Here is a 23,610-nt window from a genome sequence, read left to right as displayed (position 1 = left end):
TAAACAATAACTCCTAAGTCTCTCCAACCCAATCTGTTTTATCCTGCTAAAATAAAGCATGATACGCTTGGGGGGGGGGGGGGGGGGCGGAGGGAGTGTTTCCTCTACATTCTTCCCCACTCAAACATGGTCTTGGTACTCCAGATCTCCAAACTCAGGGTCATGTAATTAACATTCATGATCAACCACTATCCTCAGTTACACATTAACATGGGAGAACTACCTTCAACCAGCAGTTTGGCCATAGGTTTCCAGCTTGGAATTTACAAACCAAAAGATTAATGGGACCAGGCCTCCTTCTAGGCTAACCCTGCAACATTTCTTCTTGTTCCACTTCTTCTTCAGCACTTCCTACCAGCATCAGGAACTAGTCTGGACCGGATAGACATCGATAAGAACACACCTCCTTGTCTCCTGAGGTATATAACTTCATTTTCTCATCCATAGCAATAATTATTAGAGTCATACAAATACACTTCCACATTAATAAAGTATAAGAATACCCTAAATGTATTTAATTCTATGGAGATAACTAGTGTCTGAGTTCTACAGGGGCAGAAGCTGTCCTGAAGGCTAGGCCAAAGGCATAGTTCAAACCCAAACTGCAGCAGAGACAGTCCTGAGGAAAAGTTTTGAAAAGATCTTGAAGACAAACTCAAACCTGAAAAGGAAACACAGGCCATAATTTATTTTACTGGATTCAGCCCAACTGAGGAGAATGGTATCATTCAGATTTATTCCACCAGTTCCATTACTCCCTCTTGTTGATCCATCCATCATAATGATCTGGGTCTCATTTCTGTACTAGCTCACCAGATGTCTGAAAGCTACAGAGTTAATTTTCAGTCCTCTGTCCACATTTACTGTACTCCACATAGTTAATTGTTATGTCCTCGTGTAAGTCCACTTGTTCCCCACCTCCTGAACTGCTGAATGCAAAATAGGATCCTCTGGGTCCAAACACTTGAATCTTGGGTCCTTCTTCAGCATAGCCAATGTCTTCTCTTTAATCCAATCATCTCAATCTTGCTCTATGACTTCCATGAGCCAGGTGGGGACATACAGATACTGTTCTGTCCAAATATTTCTAACTTGTTACCTCACAGACCTCTCCACCTTGCAGGTATTGGTCATGGCTTTATTTTTGTTCCATTGCCCACGTAAGACTCACAGGGTCTTGATAGACACTTTTTTCAGAACATGCTGTTAATGTCCTGATCATCTCCCTGATCACTGTTCTCATCCGCACTCATGGAGTCCTCTTCGTGAGGTTTCACAGCAGAATTTTCCATTCTTGCTGTGCTGAAACAAGGTAAAGCTCCCATGAATTTGAAGTTTCTTTGGACAACCCATATTGTCCAACATTCACACCACCAGAACAATCCCAGATGACACCTTGGGTGAACTTATCACTTCCTTAGGGACCTCTGAAGGGACAGGCTCCACCACAAACAAGGTAGGCGAGCTTGGACCCAGGCAAAAACCACTGGGGAGGCATGTCCATAAGGGTCAAACAAAGATTATGAGCCTTTAATATTCCCATGAGCCACTCCTAGACAAAGGCCCATTCAGAAGCGTGTATTACCTGCAAATGTCCATGACATCTAGCACATTACTCATGAGTACTGTGTTCACTCCCGACAGCAATACCCAAGACTCCACTGACTCTCCTGCTCTGACAATACCCAAATGCTATAGCACACCCCTAGCTAACTCTTCCATGGTGATCATAGGCAATGCTGCTGCTTTAGGATTCACCGTAACCTCTACTGCGCCTCAACTAGCTGGCTCCTTGATCCATACCCCAGCCCTAGTTATTTTACTTTGGGTACTCACCAGCTCCAAGGTAGTCCTGACCTCCACGGTGCTAACTCAACCTTTGATTTCTGTTCTGTATGGGTCCTGCATGCCTTCTCATAAGGTGGGTCCTCTCCATTATTCCTCTTACAGTCTCATCACTAGCCATTCTCAACCGGTGCACCTCCGCTGCTTTTAACAATTCCTGTTCTTCAGCCTCTTTCGTTGCACTGCCAACAAGTGAACCCAAGGCCGAGAGGGGGACTGCATGGACCACAGTTCTTGCACTGTAGTCAGATGGCTAGCTGCCCTCCTTCTATCCTAAGCATGAGCTTACTTCCAGCTCCATGATCCACTTTTTCTTTACTTAACCAAGAACTGGTTTAGGAAATAGAGGCCTTAGACTCCTCCCTCCTCACTTTCCAATCTTCATGTGGGCAGCTTTCCCCAGAATAGGAAACTCACAGTTTTGCAACTCTTTTCTCTAATTCTGGAGGCAACTATCCAAAGAAGGATGGTTGCTTTCTTCAGAAACCTCACAGTGTGCACCTTCCTGCTCTGATCACCCACACTACTCACCCTCACTCACCAACACCCAACTCCATGAGGACAAAATGGCGCTCCCTCCTTTTATGATATTTTCACTCCTCATACTTCTAACTCATCAATTAGATTGGCCACCAAAACCCAAATGATGTCTCCAGGAACAGATTTAGGATTTTGCTGCCCCTAGGCACTTTTGCTTTTTTCACCCATGCACCTTCTGTAAGAGTCTGTTCCAGGGTAGCAGAGGGATGTTCTCTGCTGAATGAGATTCAGCAGCGCTGGAAGGTGGCAAATCTTAGTCGGCCTGCTGCCCCTAAATGGTTGCTGCTCTAGGCACATACATAAAGGGTGCCTATTGACAAATCTAGGGCTGTGTACCTCTACCCAGTGACATTGCCCTCACTATGTCACAGGGGCTGACGGTCGGTGACATACTGAGGGCAAAGGTAGCGCTGGCGCCATTTTGAATACTGGCAATATAAGCTCCACCTTCGCTTCCTCCCGCAATATGGCCCGCATGCAGGAGGTCACTCCCGGACCCCCGCTGGACTTTTGGCAAGTCTTGTGGGGGTCAGGAGGCCCCCCCCCAAGCTGGCCAAAAGTCCCTGGGGGTCCAGCGGGGGTCCGGGAGCGATCTCCTGCACTCGTGCCATCGGGTGCCAGGAACCAAAATGGCGCCGATAGCCTTGCCCTTACTATGTCACAGGGGCTACTGCCGCAATTGGTCAGCCCCTGTCACATGGCAGGAGCACAAGATGGTGCTGATGGCCATGTGACAGGGGCTGATCAATGGCATCGGTAGCCCCTGTGACATAGCAGGTCAAAGGCTATCGGCGCCATTTTGAACTGGTACCGAGGGTGTGAGAGTGCAGGGGATGGTTCCCGGACCCCCCGCTGGAACACCAGGGAGTTTTGGTAAGTCTTGGGGGGGATCAGGGGGGTGGGGGGGTTGTTTAAATTGGCGGCTGAATAATTCGGTGAAAATTCGTTGTATCCGTGGGGAATCGCGATACGTTTCGCTTCCCCACGAATACAACGAATATTGGCACATCCGTTGCGGATTGCCAATACGTAGGGACCGAATGCACACCCCTACTATTCCCTAAGTAATATTGATTAATAGCCATTAATGGACTTCTCCTCCAAGAACTTATCCAAACCTTTTTTGAACCCAGCTACACTAACTGCACTAACCACATCCTCTGGCAACAAATTCCAGAGCTTTATTATGCATTGATTGAAAAATAATTTTCTCCAATTAGTCTTAAATTTGCGAGTTCGCCTGCCTCGAGCAGGCGTAACTTTGGGAATAAAGGTAGGGGGGGTGTAGACAGGGCTGGAGGGGTGGGTTAGGTAGGGGAAGGGAGGGGAAGGTGGGGGGAAGTGGAAGGAAAGTTCCCTCCGAGGCCGCTCCAATTTTGGAGCTGCCCCGGAGGGAACGGGCAGCACGCGTAGGGCTCGGTGCGCGCAAATGTGCACCCCCTTGCGCGAGCCAAGCCCGGATTTTATAAGATACGCGCAGCTACGCGCATATCTTTTAAAATACGGCATACTTTTGTTTGCGCCAGGTGCGCGAACAAAAGTACGCGCTATATACCCCTTAATGCACACACACACTCACATGCTCACTCACACACAACATTGTCACACTAGCACACACATTCATATGTTCACTTACTTATATACACAAAACAGCCAGTCATGCACACACATTAATCACACCTGCTCACTGACGCACACATGCTTAGTCATACACACAGGTCACACAAGCTTACTAACTGACACACTTTTTCACATGCTCACTTACATACGCAAAATGCTCTTTCTCACATGCTGACACACACTTACACTGAGTCACATGCTCTGTCTCATATAGTCAGTGGTCACACACACTCTCAGACTCTGGATCATTCACACACTTTCTCTTCATCCTGCTACCCCACCCATGAAGAAGGTACACCAGCCACCTGTTAACTTAAAAAAAAGGTTTCTACTCACATTGATGATTAGGGGAATCAAACAAAATTCATGGATAGCAGAGTCTCAGCTTGTTTCTGCGGAAGAGTTGTTCTTTGGCTTAGGAAAGGGCAGGCTGTTTTGTTTTGAGTTTTGCTGCAGCCTGAAGGCAAGGGGGGTCTATGGCAGAGATGCAGACAGCTTGGAGCTGTCGGAGAGGCAACAGTGCAAGCCAGCCTGCCTGCCTTCTGCAGGGAAAGAGAGCATGCAAGCCAATGAGAGGGGAGGTGACAGTTGAAGATGGGGTGAGAAGGTCCGAGAGAGCAGCGGGTGGAGGACTGAGGAGCTATTGTCACCACCACCACTGGAAAAGTTAGGGAGGGAGAGTGTCACAGGAGACTCCCGCTATGGGTGAAGTGCGGCTGAGGTCCTGGGGTGCGGCCCTGCATGCATGGTGCAGCTAGGACCAGTACAAGCCACATGCTTGGCTGGCAGGCACTGCCCACCGGCGCTTGCCCGAAGCCGTGATAGGCCATCCTCCCTCTGTCTTTCACACTGAGCCAGGCCCTCTCTGTGGATCAGGACACAGACAATAGCAGAAGTGGTAATAGTGGCAACAGCTTTGGTGGCACAATATTTCCTGTCTATACTTCAGTTGTTTGCAGCTTCTGGTACCTGTGGAAAGAAATGAGAAAGTCCTGGTTGCACATCTTTATTGACTCTTGTTTTGAAATAATTCTGTGTATCAACCCAGTTGTTGTAAATTTATAGTAAGGGGTGATGAGTCGCACACCGATAGATGTGTAAAATATCTACTTGTTTTTCTTGTTTGCTGATCCAACTCTTTCAAGAGGGTTCATGTTTTGCAAATTCTGTTGCTTTCTCCCCTTGTGCTGGTGGATTCCTACTCATTCCTTCTACTCTTTAGAACCCTTCTCTAAATTTAAGAAGCTGATTCTCTGAAGTGTGATAACTCACGCTTCTATTACCATGCATTTAGTGAATTGGCCCCTTGGAAATAATGAGACTTCTGGCAAGTAATACACATAATAACTCAATTAACAGCAGAGCAGATTACTGTGTTTTAATGAATCATTCTCTATGGATGAAAATTGTTTTTGGCTGTTATGTTTCCTCAATATTTTGCTTATGATTTCTATTGTATATATAGTGCTTTGTTTTCTGTATCAAATTTGCATTTTTTTGGCATATTATTGAAAATCTGCAAGGTAAAAAGTATAAGAGTCAGAATTAATGAGCCCATTAAATGTGTGAACTCAGTGGTTATGCTTAGAAAATCAGCAATGAAAGCTTGATCATAAAGTTCTGTGCTCACTACATTCAACACTTTGTAAGCAAGGTATCACTTAACTACACACCCTTTGGCATTCCACCCAGGATGTACTCCTGAAAAAGCTCAGTTAAGCCTGCACACAGGAGATACAGCATATGTTGATGTGTCTGTGTGTATCTATGCACTGCTACCTATGGCTATCAGTGTTACTGAAATGATAAGTAAATGTAATAGAAGAGAATCTGCTCGTAGTAAGGAAAAATCCAGAGAAAATATTGTCAAACTCAACTAAAGAAGTGCAATATTTGATCAACAGAAGTCAAGTACTTTGGGGGCTATTTACTGAAGGAATAAGTCAAGTACTTTGGGGGCTATTTACTAAAGGAACAACTCCCCTATGAGGAAAGACTAAAGAGGTTAGGACTTTTCAGCTTGGAGAAGAGACGACTGAGGGGGGATATGATAGAGGTGTTTAAAATCATGAGAGGTCTAGAACGGGTAGATGTGAATCGGTTGTTTACTCTTTCGGATAGTAGAAAGACTAGGGGGCACTCCATGAAGTTAGCATGGGGCACATTTAAAACTAATCGGAGAAAGTTCTTTTTTACTCAACGCACAATTAAACTCTGGAATTTGTTGCCAGAGAATGTGGTTCGTGCAGTTAGTATAGCTGTGTTTAAAAAAGGATTGGATAAGTTCTTGGAGGAGAAGTCCATTACCTGCTATTAAGTTCACTTAGAGAATAGCCACTGCCATTAGCAATGGTTACATGGAATAGACTTAGTTTTTGGGTACTTGCCAGGTTCTTATGGCCTGGATTGGCCACTGTTGGAAAGAGGATGCTGGGCTTGATGGACCCTTGGTCTGACCCAGTATGGCATTTTCTTATGTTCTTATGTTCTCTCCCATTCTGTGTCTATGGAAAAAATGCTTAGTAAAAGACCTCCTTGGTTAGCTAATCTCAGTGAAAGTTTTCATCAGACCCAGTCAAAATCCCAGCAATTTTTCAAATGAAGCCACCAGAAAATCATGTTCACCTTGAGAAAAGACTAGGAATGTATAATGAAACCGCTATCTGATGGGAAGAGCAATCAGATAAGAGTTAGCAATCTGATGTGTTCTCCGTGAGTAGTTAGCAATCTGTAGTATTTAGGAGAGTTGTGGGTGGATCCTTGGACCAGTGGCAGATGACCATGCCCCCGGGGAAGACCTCGAGAGGGACCACCGGTCAGGCTCAGAGTATGGAGACAGACACACACTAGTTCTTTTATTAGACAGTATACTGAACCACCAGAGGTGGCAGTAGTGAGCTGGAATGCCCGGCTGGGCTGTAGTCCCTCAGAAGCTGGAACAGCGATCCCTGGAGGCTGAGCTGTAGAGAAACTGAAATATAGTGAGTAGGTAGGGTAAGCAGAGTTCATGTATCGAACCTGATGGTAAGACTCACACAATGTCTCGTAGAAGCCCAGGAGCTGGAATGTATAGGCTCTCGAGGAGCGAGTACCTGGTTCCAGGGAAAGCTCTGAGAGAGTGATAGTAACTCATAGATGTAGTAGGCAGTGCTGACTTCCAGGCAGAAGTGAATTCGAAGAAGTCCGGGAACAAGGGCCCTCGAGGAGTGAGTACCGGTTCCAGACTGCAATCTACAAAGTAAGAGAGAGAGCGAGGCCCCGAGGAGCGGGTACTCCTGGTTAGTCCAAGGAGACAGAGTAGCTTAGATAGAATGAATCCAAACCCGTTGTCATTCCTTATCTTTGCTAACTCGATGTGTTAGCAAATTCTAAGACCTTATCTGTCGCGGGTGACGTCATCTTCGGGGGACGCCCCCGAGGTTTGCGCCATCGCCGGCAGTTCAGTTGGGGCCGCGCGCGCGCCCCTAGGCCTCCAGGAAACATGGCGGTCAGCAGCGTGGAGCCGGTCCGGGGAAGCCGGAGGACCATGGCAGAAGAACGCCGCAGCAGCCAATCTCCCCGCGGGCGAAGAGGGAGGCGCCAAAAAGGTGAGGAGGGCGGAGAGAGGGCGTTGGGAACCGACAGACACAACAGAATGGTGGTTTACCTGGTAGAATTAATTCCCTAAAAGAGTAAATGCAGTGGAGACTAAATTAAAAGAAAACAATTCAATAAAGAAAATATCAGGCTCTGTCTTTTCTTAAAGTCCAAGGGGTATCAGAAATATAATGGGCTTGGATGGCCGGAGTGCAGGAGGTCGCTCCCGGACCCCCGCTGGACTTTTGGCAAGTCTTGTGGGGGTCAGGAGGCCCCCCCAAGCTGGCCAAAAGTCCCTGGGGGTCCAACAGGGGTCCCAGAGTGACTTCTTGCACTCCGGCCGGCCGATGCCAGTACTCAAAATGGCGCCGATAGCCTTTGCCCATATTATGTCACAGGGGCTACCGGTGCCATTGGTCAGCCCCTGTCACATGGTAAGAGCACAAGATGGCGCCAATGGCCATGTGACAGGGGCTGACCAATGGCACCGGTAGCCCCTGTGACAAGGCTATCAGTGCCATAATGAAACCGGCACCGAGGGTGTGAGTGCAGGGGATGGCTGCCGGACCCCCCGCTGGACCACCAGGGAGTTTTGGTAAGTCTTGGGGGGGTTCAGGAGGGTGGGGGGTTTGTTTAAATTTTTATTTAGGGGGCCATATAATTCGGCAAAGATTTGTGTATTCGTGGGGAATCACGATACGTTTCGCTTCCCCACGAGTACTACGAATAGTGCAATATACGTTGCGGATCGCCAATACGGCGAAAACGAATGCACACCCCTAGAAGGTGTGTTTTTTGATCCTGAGTTTTTTCTTTCAATTAGAATGCATTCGGTTTTGCTCATGTTTAGACATAATTTTAGGTGGTTTAGCATGTTTCGAATTGCATCAAGGTGTGAGGCTGCAAGAGTCATAGCATCTTCTGTGGTGGAGGTGATTGGAATGAGGAGTTGTATGTCGTCTGCATACATATAGTAGGTTATGCCAAGGCTTGATAGGAGTTGGCATAGAGGTAGCAGGTAAATATTGAAGAGTGTGGCTGAGAGAACAGACCCTTGTGGTAGGGATGTGAATCGTTTTTTGACGATTTAAAATATCGTCCGATATCTTTTAAATCGTCAAAAATCATTAGGGCCACGATACAATACCAATTCCCCCGATTTATCGTTAAAAAATCGTAAATCGGGGGAAGGGGGAGGGCAGGAAAACCGGCACACTAAAACCCCCTAAAACCCACCCCCGACCCTTTAAATTAAATCCCCCACCCTCCCGAACCCCCCCCAAATGCTTTAAATTACCTGGGGATCCAGCAGTGGTCCAGAACGGCGGCGGTCCGGAACGGCCCCCTCAATTGAATCCTGTTGTCTTCAGCCGGCGCCATTTTGCAAAATGGCCGCCGCAAAATGGCGGCGGCCATAGACAAAAACGATTCGACGCAGGAGGTCGTTCCGGACCCCCGCTGGACTTTTGGCAAGTCTTGTGGGGGTCAGGAGGCCCCCCCAAGCTGGCCAAAAGTTCCTGGGAGTCCAACGGGGTTCAGGAAGCGATTTCTTGCCGCGAATCGTTTTCTGTACGGAAAATGGCGCCGGCAGGAGATCGACTGCAGGAGGTCATTCAGCGGGGGTTCCGGACCGCCGCTGAACGACCTCCTGCAGTCGATCTCCTGCCGGCGCCATTTTCCGTACGGAAAACAATTCGCGGCAAGAAATCGCTTCCTGAACCCCGCTGGACTCCCAGGAACTTTTGGCCAGCTTGGGGGGGCCTCCTGACCCCCACAAGACTTGCCAAAAGTCCAGCGGGGGTCCGGAATGACCTCCTGTGTCGAATCGTTTTTGTCTATGGCCGCCGCCATTTTGCGGCGGCCATTTTGCAAAATGGCACCGGCTGAAGACAACAGGATTCAATTGAGGGGGCCGTTCCGGACCGCCGCCATTCTGGACCACCGCTGGATCCCCAGGTAATTTAAAGCATTTGGGGGGGGGTTCGGGAGGGTGGGGGATTTAATTTAAAGGGTCGGGGGGGGGTTTTAGGGGGTTTTAGTGTGTCGGCTCACGATTTTAACGATTTTCACGATAGTTTACACACCCAAACGGCAACAATACGATTCCTTCCCCCTCCCAGCCGAAATTGATCGTTAAGACGATCGAGGACACGATTCACATCTCTACCTTGTGGCTCTCCTGTTTCAAGGGGGATGGCTTCGGATTAGTTGTTGTCTATGGAGACTTTGAAAAACCTGTTTTTTAGGAAAGAAGTGAACCAGTCTAGAGCTTTGCCTATGAGCCCAATGATTTCTAGACTAGATATTAAACTCTTGTGGTCAACTGTGTTAAATGCTGCGGAAAGATCAAGGAGGATCAGTAAGTGGGCTATTTTGTTATCGAATCCTCTTAATATATTATTGGAAAGGTTGAGCAGTAGGGTTTCTGTGCTGAGGTTTCTCCTAAAGCCGTGTTCGGTGGGAAGTAGTATTTTTTTTAAATTATTTATTTATTGGATTTTCAAAAACAAATATACAGAACATATCGTTCAGAAATTAAACACCAGGATCAGTGAATAATAAATTTACATATAAATGAAAAATTACTACAAAGAAAAATATTAAACATTTTTACCCTGTGTTATGATTATAGGAAATTGTGGATCCATGATGTAGATCAAGCAGTAAACTAGGTAATATTAACATATATAATTACATGTTGCTTCAAAATTAACCAGTGACTTCTATTTAATACCTTCTAAACCCTTGGAACTAAACAGAGTGGGAGTCGAGGTACACTCTCAGTTGTTCTGGTTCCCTGAATATATATCGTGAGTTCTGATAAGTTATTAAGCAATAATATGGATATCTGAGGATATACTTTGCACCTCTAGCGATGACTTCTTCCCTCATGGCAATGAATGTTTTCCTTTTGATTTGAGTATTTTTCGTTATATCCGGGAAGATCTTTAATGGATGTCCATAAAATTTTAATTGTTGATTACGGAAAAAAGTTCTCAAAATTAAATCTCTATCAGTCGGTGTTGCAAACTGGATAAAAAGAGTAGCTCTTTCTTCCACATTTAACTCATGTGATTGTTCTAATATATCTGTTAAATCATACGAGGCATTTTCTTTTAAATCAGAAATTTTCTCTTTATCCCTCTGAGGCAAGTAGTAAATTCTAATAATCTTTGGAATCTCGTTTTCAGGAATTTTAAGCAAATTCTGAACATAACTCTTGAATAATTCTCGATGAGATAGTAACCTTAATTTAGGAAAATTCAATATTCTTATATTGTTTCTTCTTAGATGATTTTCAAAGTTTTCCATTTTTACCATCTGTATATTTTCAGATTTTATCAGATTGCCTTGAATTTTTTCTACTTCTACCATTTTTTCCTCGATTCCCTTAACAGAATTTTCTAAATTTCCCACTCTTCTTTCAGTATCTTGATGTTTCTCGATGCTTTCTTTTACCGTTGCAGTCAAGGACATAATAGATTTCTCCATAGAAGTTATAGCTTTCATAATTTCAGTTAATGTTATATTATTTGGATTAAATTCAGGAATACCACAGACAACATGGATTCCCTCGTCACCCTTTCTCTCATCCAAGGGCTCACCTTTCTCCTCAGCTCGCTTCCATGCTGGGTCCGGTCGGTCTCTGGAGCCAGTTATATCTGGCTCACCGAAGGAGGTAAACTTCCATCACTCCTTCTCTGGACAACGGCCCCCTCAGCAGATCTTTCTTGTGGCGAAGCAGATGAATTCTGCTCGGAAGTCATCTTCCCGAGCGGCAGGTCTGGCGTTGAAGGCGCACCCGGGCTTAATGATGTCTCTAGAGCCAGGGGGCTCGGCATCTGCTCTCCGTCTAAACCGCCAGCGGCTCCTCCCTCAGGGTGTTCATGCACTAGTCCGGCGAAGACTTCCTCGATTCGGAGCTGCCTAGTAGAGGTAATCGGAGTAGATGTAATTTCTCAAATTTTAGCTTTCCGTTTCGTGTGAGGCATCTTGCCGTCAAAGCTAAGTATAAAGATTAAATGTTCCAGGAAATTGAGCTAAAATTTGTAATTTCTCTCCGGAGCTCGGCGTCAACCGTTCATTTCTCCGCGGCCATCTTGGATCCGGGAAGTAGTATTTTGTGGTTGTTGAGGTGTTCATTGAGTTGTTTCAGGACCGCTTTCTCTGTCATTTTTGCAAGGAGGGGTAGGTTTGATATTGGACGGTAGTTGTTCAAGTCGTCTGGGTTCAGGTTTTTCTTCTTTAGTATTGGTTTGATTGTTGTGATTTTTAGCTTGGTAGGAAGCTCGCCTTCTTCGAGAGATTTATTGATAATTGCTGCGGCCGTCCATTACTCCTACCATGTGACAGGGGCTGGCCAATGGCACGGATACCCTGTCATATGGTAAGGGCAAAGAGCCATTGGCGCCATTTTGATTAGTGGCAGCCGACGGCCCGAGAGCGGGAGATCGCTCCCGGGACTCCCACTGGACCACCAGGTACTTGTAAAACGTTTTGGGGGGTTTGGGATGGTGGGGGAAGCTAAGGGATCAGTTTTAAAGGTTCGGGGTGGGTTTAGGGATTGTTTTGGTGTGCCGTTTTTCCTGCCCTCCCCCAAAACGATAAGAGAACCCCACGAACAATTTTGTGGGGTTTTCCTATCGGTTTCGGGGAGCCCCCAATTTCTGACGACTTTGAAAATATCGTATGATATTTTCAATCATCAGAAGCACGATTCACATCCCTAGTACTTAAAGTGCATGATACTGGACAGTGAGTGGACAAGTTATCTGTCTAAAGATAATCAGATACATTTATCTGGCTATTTTAGCTGGATAAATTTTCCTCTTGCTGTGCAGCTGAATATTGACCTCAAAATATACCTACTATTATTTTTAACTAACATTTACAAGAAGTCTAACTAGAAATTCTTTTGCAAGAGAAATATGTATGCATACATTGAACACATGGTATCACATACAAAAGGGCTTGAATTAGCACAAGTTTGAAACTTGTGAGCAGTGCCAACAGCAAAAGTAACTAGCAACATAGTTCTCTTAGTCTGAATTCTGGTCCTCGAATGCCACAAACAGGCCTCATTTTCAGTGATCTCCAGAATGAATATGATTGCCCTGCCTCCACTGTATACAAATATATCTCATGCATATACATTCATTCTGGATATCCTGATAACCAGACCTTGTTTATTCATACCATTTGTTTTATGTTTCCTGTTAAAGTCAATGGGGGGGACTAATGCAGCTTATTTTGAGTTTCAAAAATGGGGTTTCTAATCATTTCTAATGAAACTGGTGGGTAGACATCAAAAAGGGGACGAGAACTCTAAGGCACCAAGACTGGGGAAAACTGGCACCAATAGTGTCATGAATAGCCTAAGGCACAGTAAAGGGTACCAGTATTGGCAGGAGTTCTCCAAGGCAATGCCAGAGGAGTAAAGCAGCAGCAAGAGTGGTGAGAACACCCCAAGGCTCCAAAAGAGGGCACAAACATCAGTGGCATAAACCCTCAAAGGCAGCATGAGAGAGGCAAAGTGGTACCAAAAGTGGCATGAACATCCTAAGGTACTATGAAGGAGGAACAAACCAGCAAAGATGCAGAAAAAAGACCCAGGCACTGACAGATGGACAAACCAGCACAAAGGGTGATATGAAGACCCCAAAGCAACATGAGATGTGCAAACCAGCTACCCACAATGGCAAGAACACCCCAAGATGCAGAGTCTGGGGTAATTCAGCAAAGCAAAATGACAACAAGACCACCGAGGTATAACATAAAGGGTCCATCAGCAAAGCAGAGTGGCAACAAGACCCCCAAGGTGGAGCATAAAGAGTATAGCAGCAAGGAAGAGTGACAGCAAGACCCCCAGGATTAGCATAAGAGTTTAGCAACAAGGCAGGGCGTCAGCAAAATCCCCAAGTGTAGAACCAGAGGCATGGCAGCTAAGCAGAATGGCAGTAAGATCCACAAGGTATAGCGTCAGAAGCAGGCTAGCTTCATCTTGTTTGATCTTCCATCAGTCTACTTGACTTCTTCTCCCATTTTGGCTCTGTCCTGGCTACTACCTCACTCAGAAATTTCTAGATTGCTATACTTACCAATCTCACTGCAGCACTTTTCAATGAACCATAGACTTGAATAGGAAACAAACAAATGAAAAAAGCATTTTTTATAATTCATGGGAAGCCTCCATTTGTTTTGGGGATCCACAAATTAAACAAAAATGGTCTCATTTATTGCAATTTACCCGTTCATTTCAAATGAATGTACTGTATATCCCTATTACCTGATAAGAATCTTTAGCACAAGATGGCTGCTTGCCTTTTTGTACATTAGACTGTAACCCCTCTTTAAGGTACAAATTGAGTATGCAGGGGAGCATAAAGTTATTTATAAGTTCTTCGGGGCATGGACCCTGATTAGCTTTTACTTCTTCTCCCATCCCAAAGTGTAGGTCCTTTGGACTATGGGTGGAAAGGAGTCTCTCCGGACCCAGTACAGGCTGACTAGTGAGCTGTGCTGGAGCTCCCTCATTCTGCTGTGCACTGTGTGTTGTGTGCCAAACAAACCACACTTGTGCCACGTAGGCAGTGTCGAAAATATTGCTTTACTGCTAAAGTTTTGTTGAATGGCACAATTGAATATGATAAATCCCACACCACAATATCTGAAGTTTCTCTCTTAATTACAGACCTTTTCTCCTCTATCTGTGCATTAATCTTTATTAGGCCAGGAATCCATCCACACTTCTGGATTAGGTTGTGTAGTGATTGCTCTGGGCTAGGCTCCCTTGGATGAACAGGATACACCTCCCGTTGGAACAAAAATCTATCTTGGCACAGAGCTAATGTCTCTTTTCCTGAGGGCTCTGGTAGATGCCAGGTGTCCTCACTTGGATGTAGATCTTTTACTCACAGTTACTAGATTAATCTTCTGGTGGGATCCCTGGTGGAAGGAATCCTTCTGGAATGCAGTTCTTGCCAGTCCCCTTGATGGGTAGGAAGAGGGTCAGAAAAACACTTCCTCCCAGATGCTAGAAAACAAATCTTCTTTCCTAACTTAGATAACTGCAGGAATCTGCTACAACAGGTCACCGCCTTTGTTGGGCAGATCTTCCCTAAACCCTGGGTGTCTTCAGCCAAGGTTTCCCCATTCCCTGGGCTTCGGAAAGGCCCAGGCCTTCAGCAGGGCTCCTCTAAAAAAAGGTTCAAAATCCCAAAAATCAGTCCCAGAGCAGCCACTCTGCACCTCATGGAGAGAGTACAGTAGTAGAGCCCCTTTGGCCTATCCTGGAGAGGTCTCGGAGGGTTTCTGAGACTCCAGGTAGGCCCAAAATCCAATACAGGAAAAAAACTATCTTCTAAATAATACTGCTATAAAACCTCAGGACCAAGGGTATCCATTACAGCTCCGCCAGTGGGAGGGCTGTCCATGAACGGATACTCCCCCTAATTGCACCAGACTGTTGCAAGACCTATTAGTAACCCAAAACGTGGTCTGGGTTACAAGTATAACTGCACCTCTTCATGTAAATGTCTTAATTTGATTTATTAATAATAATAATAATAATAATAATAATAATAATAATAACTTGAGACTTCATTACAAATACTATTAAATTAGAAAAAAAATATAAAGTTTAAGTTGCCTGATATACCCTTCCATAACTGCAAAATTGGAGCATGCAGCCCCTATAGATAGAAGCTCTTAGAATTTGAGACTCTCTCACTATATAGTAACTATTGTAGCAAAGAATTGTTTTCAGGCTGATGACACTGTATATTAAATGCAATTATTGCAAGCAATGTCATGCATCAAAATAATCTACTAACAACTATCTATTATGGAGATGTCGAATTCTTTTTATCACCTATTTTTCCTTTTTAAATGTCACTGAGCAAGAAATAACTCTAGATAAATGTTTTTGAAAGATGACATTAAGAAAAGGTAAGAAAGTGCCAAGAAAACTGCAGTACTGAGCAAAAGCAGCATATGGCACATATGAATTATTCTGGCTGATGTCCTTTAAGATAATGATTGGTAACTACAGCTGTAGGATGTCCAGTACCAGCATGACAATTACTGCTGGGTAAGAGTCATGACTTAAATGTATTTGGCAACAACGAATGGATCTTTCTTAGTTGATTTTTTAGATGTATTTGAACTGCTTAGGTTGATATCATATAGCCTTTTTAATTGTGAAAGTTTCATAACTCCTTCTTTGAAATGTCATAAAGTCTAATAATAAAAATTGATCCAGGGTAGATATGTTAAGAAAATGCCCAGATTGTGTACAGGTAAAATTAAGTTTCTGAATTGCACATGTTTATGTATGATGTTTACAAGCACAGTATGTATGGAATTCCTTTTTAATGTTTCTGTTAAATTTATAGCAAGTTTAGGGCCTCATTTTCTAAAGTACCGCAGGCGATGCGATCGCTGCCGGTTTCGTGCCCAATAACTACACCATAGAAGGTGTAGTTATTGGGCGCGAAATAGGCAGCGAAAAGGCCCTTACCTTTTCGCTGTCCGCGCTGTCCTCACAGAGTCAGCGCCGGTGATGCCCCGACTCTTCCTCTTCCGGGGCTGACTCCGCCCCTATGTAGGTAGCGCAGGCGTGCGCTACCTTCGCTAGCTATTGCAGGCTTGCGCTGTGAGAGCAAGCCTGCGATAGCCTTGGAAAATAAGGCCCTTAGTGATTGTACAAGGGTAAGTCAGTAAGTAAGTCACAAACATACATGGGATTAATATTCATGAAATTTATTTAAATGCAAAAGATGAATTATTTACTGTGAAATATACAGAATATAGTCACAAACAATTTTTCTGGAAAAACCAACTACTTTTCAACTTAATCGCCGCGAAAATTTATACATTTGTCCCAGCATTTGAAAACTCCGTCAAAACCTTCTGCGTAAAAGTCTTTTGGCTGGCATCGTAACCAGCGCTTCACCTCTTGTTCCACTTCTTCATCGCTGGTGAAATGTTTACCACCGAGATGGCTTTTCAGTTTGCCAAACAAGTGAAAATCGCTGGGTGCCAAATCCGGACTGTATGGTGGATGTTCAAGAACTTCCCAGTGCAGGTTCACAATTGTCTGATGATTCTCATTTGAAGTGTGAGGTCTGGCATTATCGTGAAGAATCAGCACTCCTCTTTTTTCCAGTTCTGGGCGTTTTCTACGAATAGCTCCTTTAAGCTTTAATAAAGTAGCACAGTAGGAAGCCGAATTAACAGATTTACCACGCTTCTGAAAAATGGTTAAGAGTATCCCATCTCGGTCCCAAAACACAGTCAACATCACCTTTCCTGCAGAAGGCAAAAGCTTGAACTTTCTCGGTGTCGGTGATAGTGGATGCTTCCACTGCATGAAATCGCGTTTCGCTTCTGGTTGATAGTGGTTCACCCACGACTCATCACCAGTAACAATACGTGCCATCATTGATTCACCTTCGTTTGCATAACGGCAGAGATTTTCCAAACAGGCACCCATCCGGTTGTTCTTATTGTCTTCGGTCAGCTGTTTGGGAACCCATCTTGAACAGACTTTGCGAAAGTTCAATGCATCGTGCACTAAGGAATATGCTAATCCGTGAGAACACCCAATTTCTTTGGCAACTTCGTTAATTGTTACCCTCCGGTTAGAGTGAACCATCTCGTCAACCTGCTTCACAGTTGCCTCTGTCGCAATCTCTACAGGTCGACCAGGTCTGGTTTCGTTGTTCACGTTGGCACGTCCTTGTGCAAATTTATCGGTCCAGTTATAAATTGCTTTACGCAAGAGACATTTTTCTCCATATATTGGATACATTTCTCTATGAATGTCTTTTGCCACTAAGCCCTTAGCCCATAAAAATAGGACAACAGCACGTTGTTCTTCGACCGTAAATCTGTCAACACGGCAGCCGTTTTCCTTGAGTACACAGCCCCTGCGCATGCACAGTTTAAATAACTATTTATGTACATAAGCATTTCTAAGGTGCTGCCATCTATGGAATATAACAACATTACAGATATATGTTTTATTACCTTAGTATATGGAGAGAAATATCTCTCACGTAAAGTCTAGCCCCTTTCAACTTCATCTCATGACCGCTCATTCTAGAGTCTCCTTTCCACTGAAAAGGTTCACCTCCTGTGCATGGAAACCTTTGAGATATCTGAATGTCTCTATCATATCTCCCCTATTTGCTTTTCTTCTAGGAAATACATGTTTAGATCTTAAGTCTATCCCCATAAGCTTTAGAATGAAGCCCATTGACCTTTTTAGTAGCCACCCTCTGGACCGACTCCACCTTATTTATATCCTCTTGAAGGTGCGGTTTTCAGAACTGTACACAGTATTGCAACTGAGGTCTCATCAGGGACCTAAACAGGGCCAATATCACCTGTTTTTTTACTGCTGACCATTCCTCTCCCCATGCAACCAAGCATCTTTCTGTCTTTTACTATCGCTTTATCCACCTATTTGGAAACCTTAAGATCATCAAATACAATTACCCCCAGATCCTGCTCTTCCTTTGTGCTTAGAAGAATTTCACCTCCACTACTGTACCTTTCCCTTAGGTTTTTGCATTGTAAATATATTACTCTGCATTTTTTAGCATTAAATCTTAGCTGCCAGACCTTAAACCATTCCTCAAGCTTCTCTAGATCCCGTCTTATGTTTTCCACTCTTTCCTGGATGTCTACCCTGATACAGATTTTGGTATCATTGGCAAAAAGATAAATCTTTCCCGACAACCCGTTATGTCGTTTAGAAAAATGTTGAAAAGAACCAGTCCAAGGACTGATCCCTGAGGCACACTGCTAATAACAACCCCCTCCTCAGAGAAAACTTAATTTACTACTACCCTTTGTCACCTCCGACTCAGCCAGTTTCTAACCCAGTCAGTCATTTTAGGATCCATACCAAGGGCGCACAGAAGTCTTCTTTGCGGAACTGTGGCAAAGGCCTTGCTGAAGTGCAAGTACACTATGTCTACTGCTCTCCCTTGATCCAACTCTCTGGTCACCCAATCAAAGAAGTTGATCAGATTTGTCTCACAGGATTTACCTCTGGTAAAAAGCCATGTTGCCTCAGATCTTGTAGTCAATTGGATTCCAAAAATCTCACTATCCTCTGTTTTAGCAGCGATTCCATTATTTTGTTCACCACAAAGGTCAGACTAACTGGCCTGTAATTCCCAGCCTCCTCCTTACTTTCATTTTTATGAATAAGCATCATATTCGCCCTTTTCCAGTCCTCTGGAACTACTTTAGACTCTAAAGAAGTATTGAAAAAGTCAGTCAGGTGAGGATGCCAAGGCATCTCTAAGTTGCGTTAGTACTCTCAGATGTATCCCATCAAGCACCATCACTTTAACTACTTTAAGTTTAGTTATTTTCTCAAGAACCCACTGTTCTGAAAATCAATTGAGGTTTACCTCACATCCAATATTATTTACAAGCCGTAAAGCCCGTTAAAACGGGCTACATCCCTCTGTCTCTCACCTCCCCCTCATTCTCTCTCCCCTCACTCTTCACCACCCCCCTCCCCCACCCACTCCTCTCCACCCTCCCTCTCCTCTCACTCAGTCCCCCTCTCCCTCCCACTCAGTCCCCCCCTCTCCCTCCCGCCCACTCACTCAGTCCCCCTCTCCCTCCCTCCCTCCCACTCACTCAGTCCCCCTCTCCCTCCCACTCACTCAGTCCCCCTCTCCCTCCCTCCCTCCCTTCACCCACCTCCATTCCTCCCGGCGCCGTAAGCGCGACTTCCCGCAACCCTCACCCGGCTCCATTAACTCCTCCCGCTCCTGCCGGCAGATCTCGGGGGGGGTCACTCCCGCGCGCGCGGCAGTGACCCCCCCGAGATCTGCCGGCAGATCTCGGTGGGGGGGGCGCGGGAGTGACACCACCCCCCCCCGAGATCTGCCGGCAGATCTCGGGGGGGGGGCGCGGGAGTGACACCCCCCCCCCCCCGAGATCTGCCGGCAGATCTCGGTGGGGGGGGCGCGGGAGTGACACCCCCCCCCGAGATCTGCCGGCAGATCTCGGTGGGGGGGGCGCGGGAGTTGACACCCCCCCCCCCCGAGATCTGCCGGCAGATCTCGGTGGGGGGGGCGCGGGAGTGACAACCCCCCCCCCCCCGAGATCTGCCGGCAGATCTGGGGAGGAGAAGCAGCGGCACCGCGCGCGCAGCGCGGCGCCGCTGCTTCTCCTCCCGCTCCTGCGGCCCCACCGCCATTTTTTTTTTTCTGATCGACATCCTTGCCCGCACATGCGCAGTAGAGCTGCGCTCTACTGCGCATTTGCGGGCCGTCGGTCACAGGCCATTTATAAGGTAGATGCTTGTTTTACGTGGTCCTGCTCCAGGCCCTTCCACAATAAACACTGAACAGAAATATTTGATAAGCTATTTTGCTTTTTCCTCATCAGCTTCTACATATTCCTCCCCTTCACCTTTGAGTCTCACAATGCTACTTGTGCACTTCCTTCTATCATGAACATACCTAAAAAGTCTTGCCCCCCCCCCCATTTTACTGTATTTGTTATTTTTATTTTAGTTGAATTTTCACATTCCTGACTACTTTCCCAGTTTCTCTTAATTTTTCTAGTTGCTGTTGCTTGTCTTCCTCTTTCTGTGATCTCTTGTAGTTTATGAATGCTAATTTTTTCTCCCTTACTTTTTCAGCTACTTCTTTACAAAAGCCATAACAGTCTCCGCTCCTTCCCACCCGAACACTGACATCATCACGTGGCGCCTGGCCTCTCAATAAAATCCTGAGGCTTACGGCGTAAGTTGGGGAAATTCAACGGAGAAGTACCCTGGAAGATCAAGTGTCCAGCTGGTAACTCCATTTCAGCCGACGGAGGGAACCGCGGCAGTGGTCCTCCCCACCCGATCACTGGCTTCTCAATAAAATCCTGGGGCCTATGGCATGAACCGTCGGTGTCCTGCTGAATCCACATGTGCCAAAGGGGCGTGCAGCTTTGTCCCGATGGGTAAGAAAAAGGAAATCCAAAATCTATTCCTCATCTTCTGCTCCAGTTCTGCGAGGCCCGATGGACAATCACCTTCAGCGAGTTGGTGAGTTGCATCCCTGTGACTGCACTGGAAGCCCCATTTCGTGAGCTTCCTTTAGTCCTGAAATTAGTAGACTCCCTTCTCAACCCTCAGCTTTTTTGACCTTGGCTGAACAATTTGATTTTCCACATGCTGGTGACACTTTAGCAGGTAGTGGCCATCAAGAAGGTAATACTGCTGTAGTTGATACACCATCTATAACTGCTTCTGACCCTTCTGTACTCTGTAATGCAGTTTCTGCTGTTCAATTAAAATCTGGAACAAATTTAATAGATAAGGGGACAGTTTCTGCTGAACCATCTAATGTGTCACTCATGGATATGTGGAAACTGATTACTAAGAAGGACAATAATGTCTCCCAATCCATCTCACAATTTAATTCCTCTATGGCCAAGATCAGATCATCCTTATAGTCACAACAGAAGAGATTACAGGACCTTGAAAAATCTAATTCTGTTTTGTCTTCACAGGTTTCTTTATTGTTAAATGCTGAATATGCACACATTAAAGACAGTTTAAAGTTGCATAATAATATACGGGCATTGGAAAACTTGACTAGGATTAAGAATATGCATTTTGTTAATTTTCCATTTACTAAGCTATTATCCGCAAATGAAATGCTTAAAAAATATCTGTAAGAAAATCCGGCCTTTTCTGAAAATAGTTTACCTGTTATTTCAAAAATATTTTATATACCTAGGCAAAAAAGTTCTGGTCATGATAATCAGTTCCCTTCTGTAAGTAGCCCGAGGATGCTACCTTTTTGGAAGAATCTTTGGATATAGTTTCTAATAGGGCTACTCTAATTGTTTCATTCTGTGCTGAGCAGGATAAAGATCTGGTCTTTACTAAATATGTTAAGAATAGGCACTTTCTCTTTTATGGCCAAAAAATACTAGCATTTCCTGACGTTTCCCACCCTACTCAGGTTCGTCAGAGACATTTCCTATCACTAAAGAGTAAAGTCATTGCTTTAGGAGCTTCCTTTTTTTTAAAGTTTCCTTGCAGTTATTTTGTAACATATCAATCTGAGAAATTTGTATTTATAGATCCACTGCATTTAGAAACATATTGCAAATAAGAATATTGAGCATGATTTGGAAGTAATTTGGGGAGGGTCAGTAAGATTAATGAGAATATTAGTGCTATTTCCTTTATTACTTTCCATCGTAAAGTACAGTAATTTTTTTTTATTTCTTCCCCATATTATAGGATTGATGATTTGTAGTTGTTTATTATTATTGTTTATGTGATCATCATTGTATTGATTTTGAAATATCAATAAAGATATCATTTTTAAAAATCCATAATGGTCTCTTTTTTCTCTTCCCTTTATTTACATTCCTAACAAATAGATTAGTTGACCTTATAGCTCCTTTTAGTTTTGCCCACTGCCCTTCTGTTTCCCCTAGATTTTCCCATCCAGTACCTTGAGGTACTCTACCATTTTGAGGAAGTTGGTTTTCCTGTAGTCTAGGACCCTCGCCTTAGAATGAACTTTTATCTCTTGTGTCCTTCTACTGAACCACACTATCCGGTGGGCACTAGTTCCAATAAGATCATCCACTACAACATCAGAAATACTGTCCCTGTTGGTAAGCACCAGGTCCAGTATTGCCCCACCCCCCTCCCCATCTAGGTTCTGTTACCAGTTGACAGAACAGTTCTCCTTACAGAGAATCCAGGATTTCCCTCCTTCTAGAAGAAACTGCAGTTGGGATGTCCCAATCAACATCTTGAAGATTAAAATACCCTTGCAGCAGCATCTCCCCTTTCACAGAACTCTTGTGAATATCCTCCATTAAATCTCTCTATCAATTTCCTCTGTTCATGATGGAGGTCTGTATATTACAACAATATAGTTAGATGTTCCATTTCCTCTTTCCAGATTAACCCACAATGGCTCATCCTCACCTCATAAGCCCAGCAATGTTGTTGCTTTAATACTGTTCTTTATGGGGCAGATCTTTAAACCTGAAAGCGGGCATAGATTTGTTTGTGCAACCCAGCGCGAACAAATCTACGCCCGATTTTATAACATGTGCACGCTGCCGTGCACATGTTATAAAATCCAGGGTCGGCGCGTGCAAGGGGGTGCAAAATTGTGCAACTTGCATGCACCGAGCCGCACAGCCTTCCTCCGTTCCCTCCGAGGCCGCTCCGAAATTGGAGCAGCCTCGGAGGGAACTTTCCTTCCGCCCCCCCCCGGCACCTTCCCCTCCCTTCCCCTATCTAACCCGCCCCTCAGCCCTATCTAAAACCCCCTCCTAACCTTTATTTTTTTCGAAGCCCCGGGACATACGCGCGACCCAGGGCTTGCGCGCGCTGCCAAGCCTATGCAAGATAGGCTTGGCGCGTGCAGGGGCAGGCAGGGGCAGCTTTTCGGGAATTATACGCGTATGTTATGCACATAACCCTTTGAAAATCTTCCCCTATTTATAATGTCACGTACGAACAGAACAGTGGTCTCTTGTGAAGATTTGATGGCCTTCGGAGTGAGGAAACTCACTCCAAGATGAGATTTGGGCAATGTTCTCTCCACCTAGCTTGATGGACACTCTACCTGGGCAACAACAAGCTAGGTGGAGAGAACATTGCCCAAATCTCATCTTGGAGTGAGTTTCCTCACTCCGAAGGCCATCAAATCTTCACAAGAGACCACTGTTCTGTTTGTACGTCTCATGTTGAATGTGAAAGTGGCCCCCAACCCCCTACACTCATACCTAATCCCCACCTCGAGTTACTAGGTGGGCCTCCCATAGGGATACAAATACCTGTCTAGGGAGGAGGCACGTATAGCAGCTCTCTCCTCTCTCTCTCGCGATCGCTCTCTCTCTCTCTCTCTCTCTCTCTCTCTCTCCTCTCTCTCTCTCTCTCTCTCTCTCTCTCTCTCTCTCTCTCTCTCTCTCTCTCTCTCCTCATACAGAAACATTGTGAACCGCAATGTAGCCCAAATTGGGTTA

The sequence above is a fragment of the Rhinatrema bivittatum genome, chromosome 1, assembly GCF_901001135.1.
Source record: "Rhinatrema bivittatum chromosome 1, aRhiBiv1.1, whole genome shotgun sequence".
Lineage (NCBI taxonomy): Eukaryota > Metazoa > Chordata > Amphibia > Gymnophiona > Rhinatrematidae > Rhinatrema > Rhinatrema bivittatum.
The sequence above is the reverse complement of the archived record's forward strand: the minus strand, read 5'-3'. Positions refer to the sequence as shown.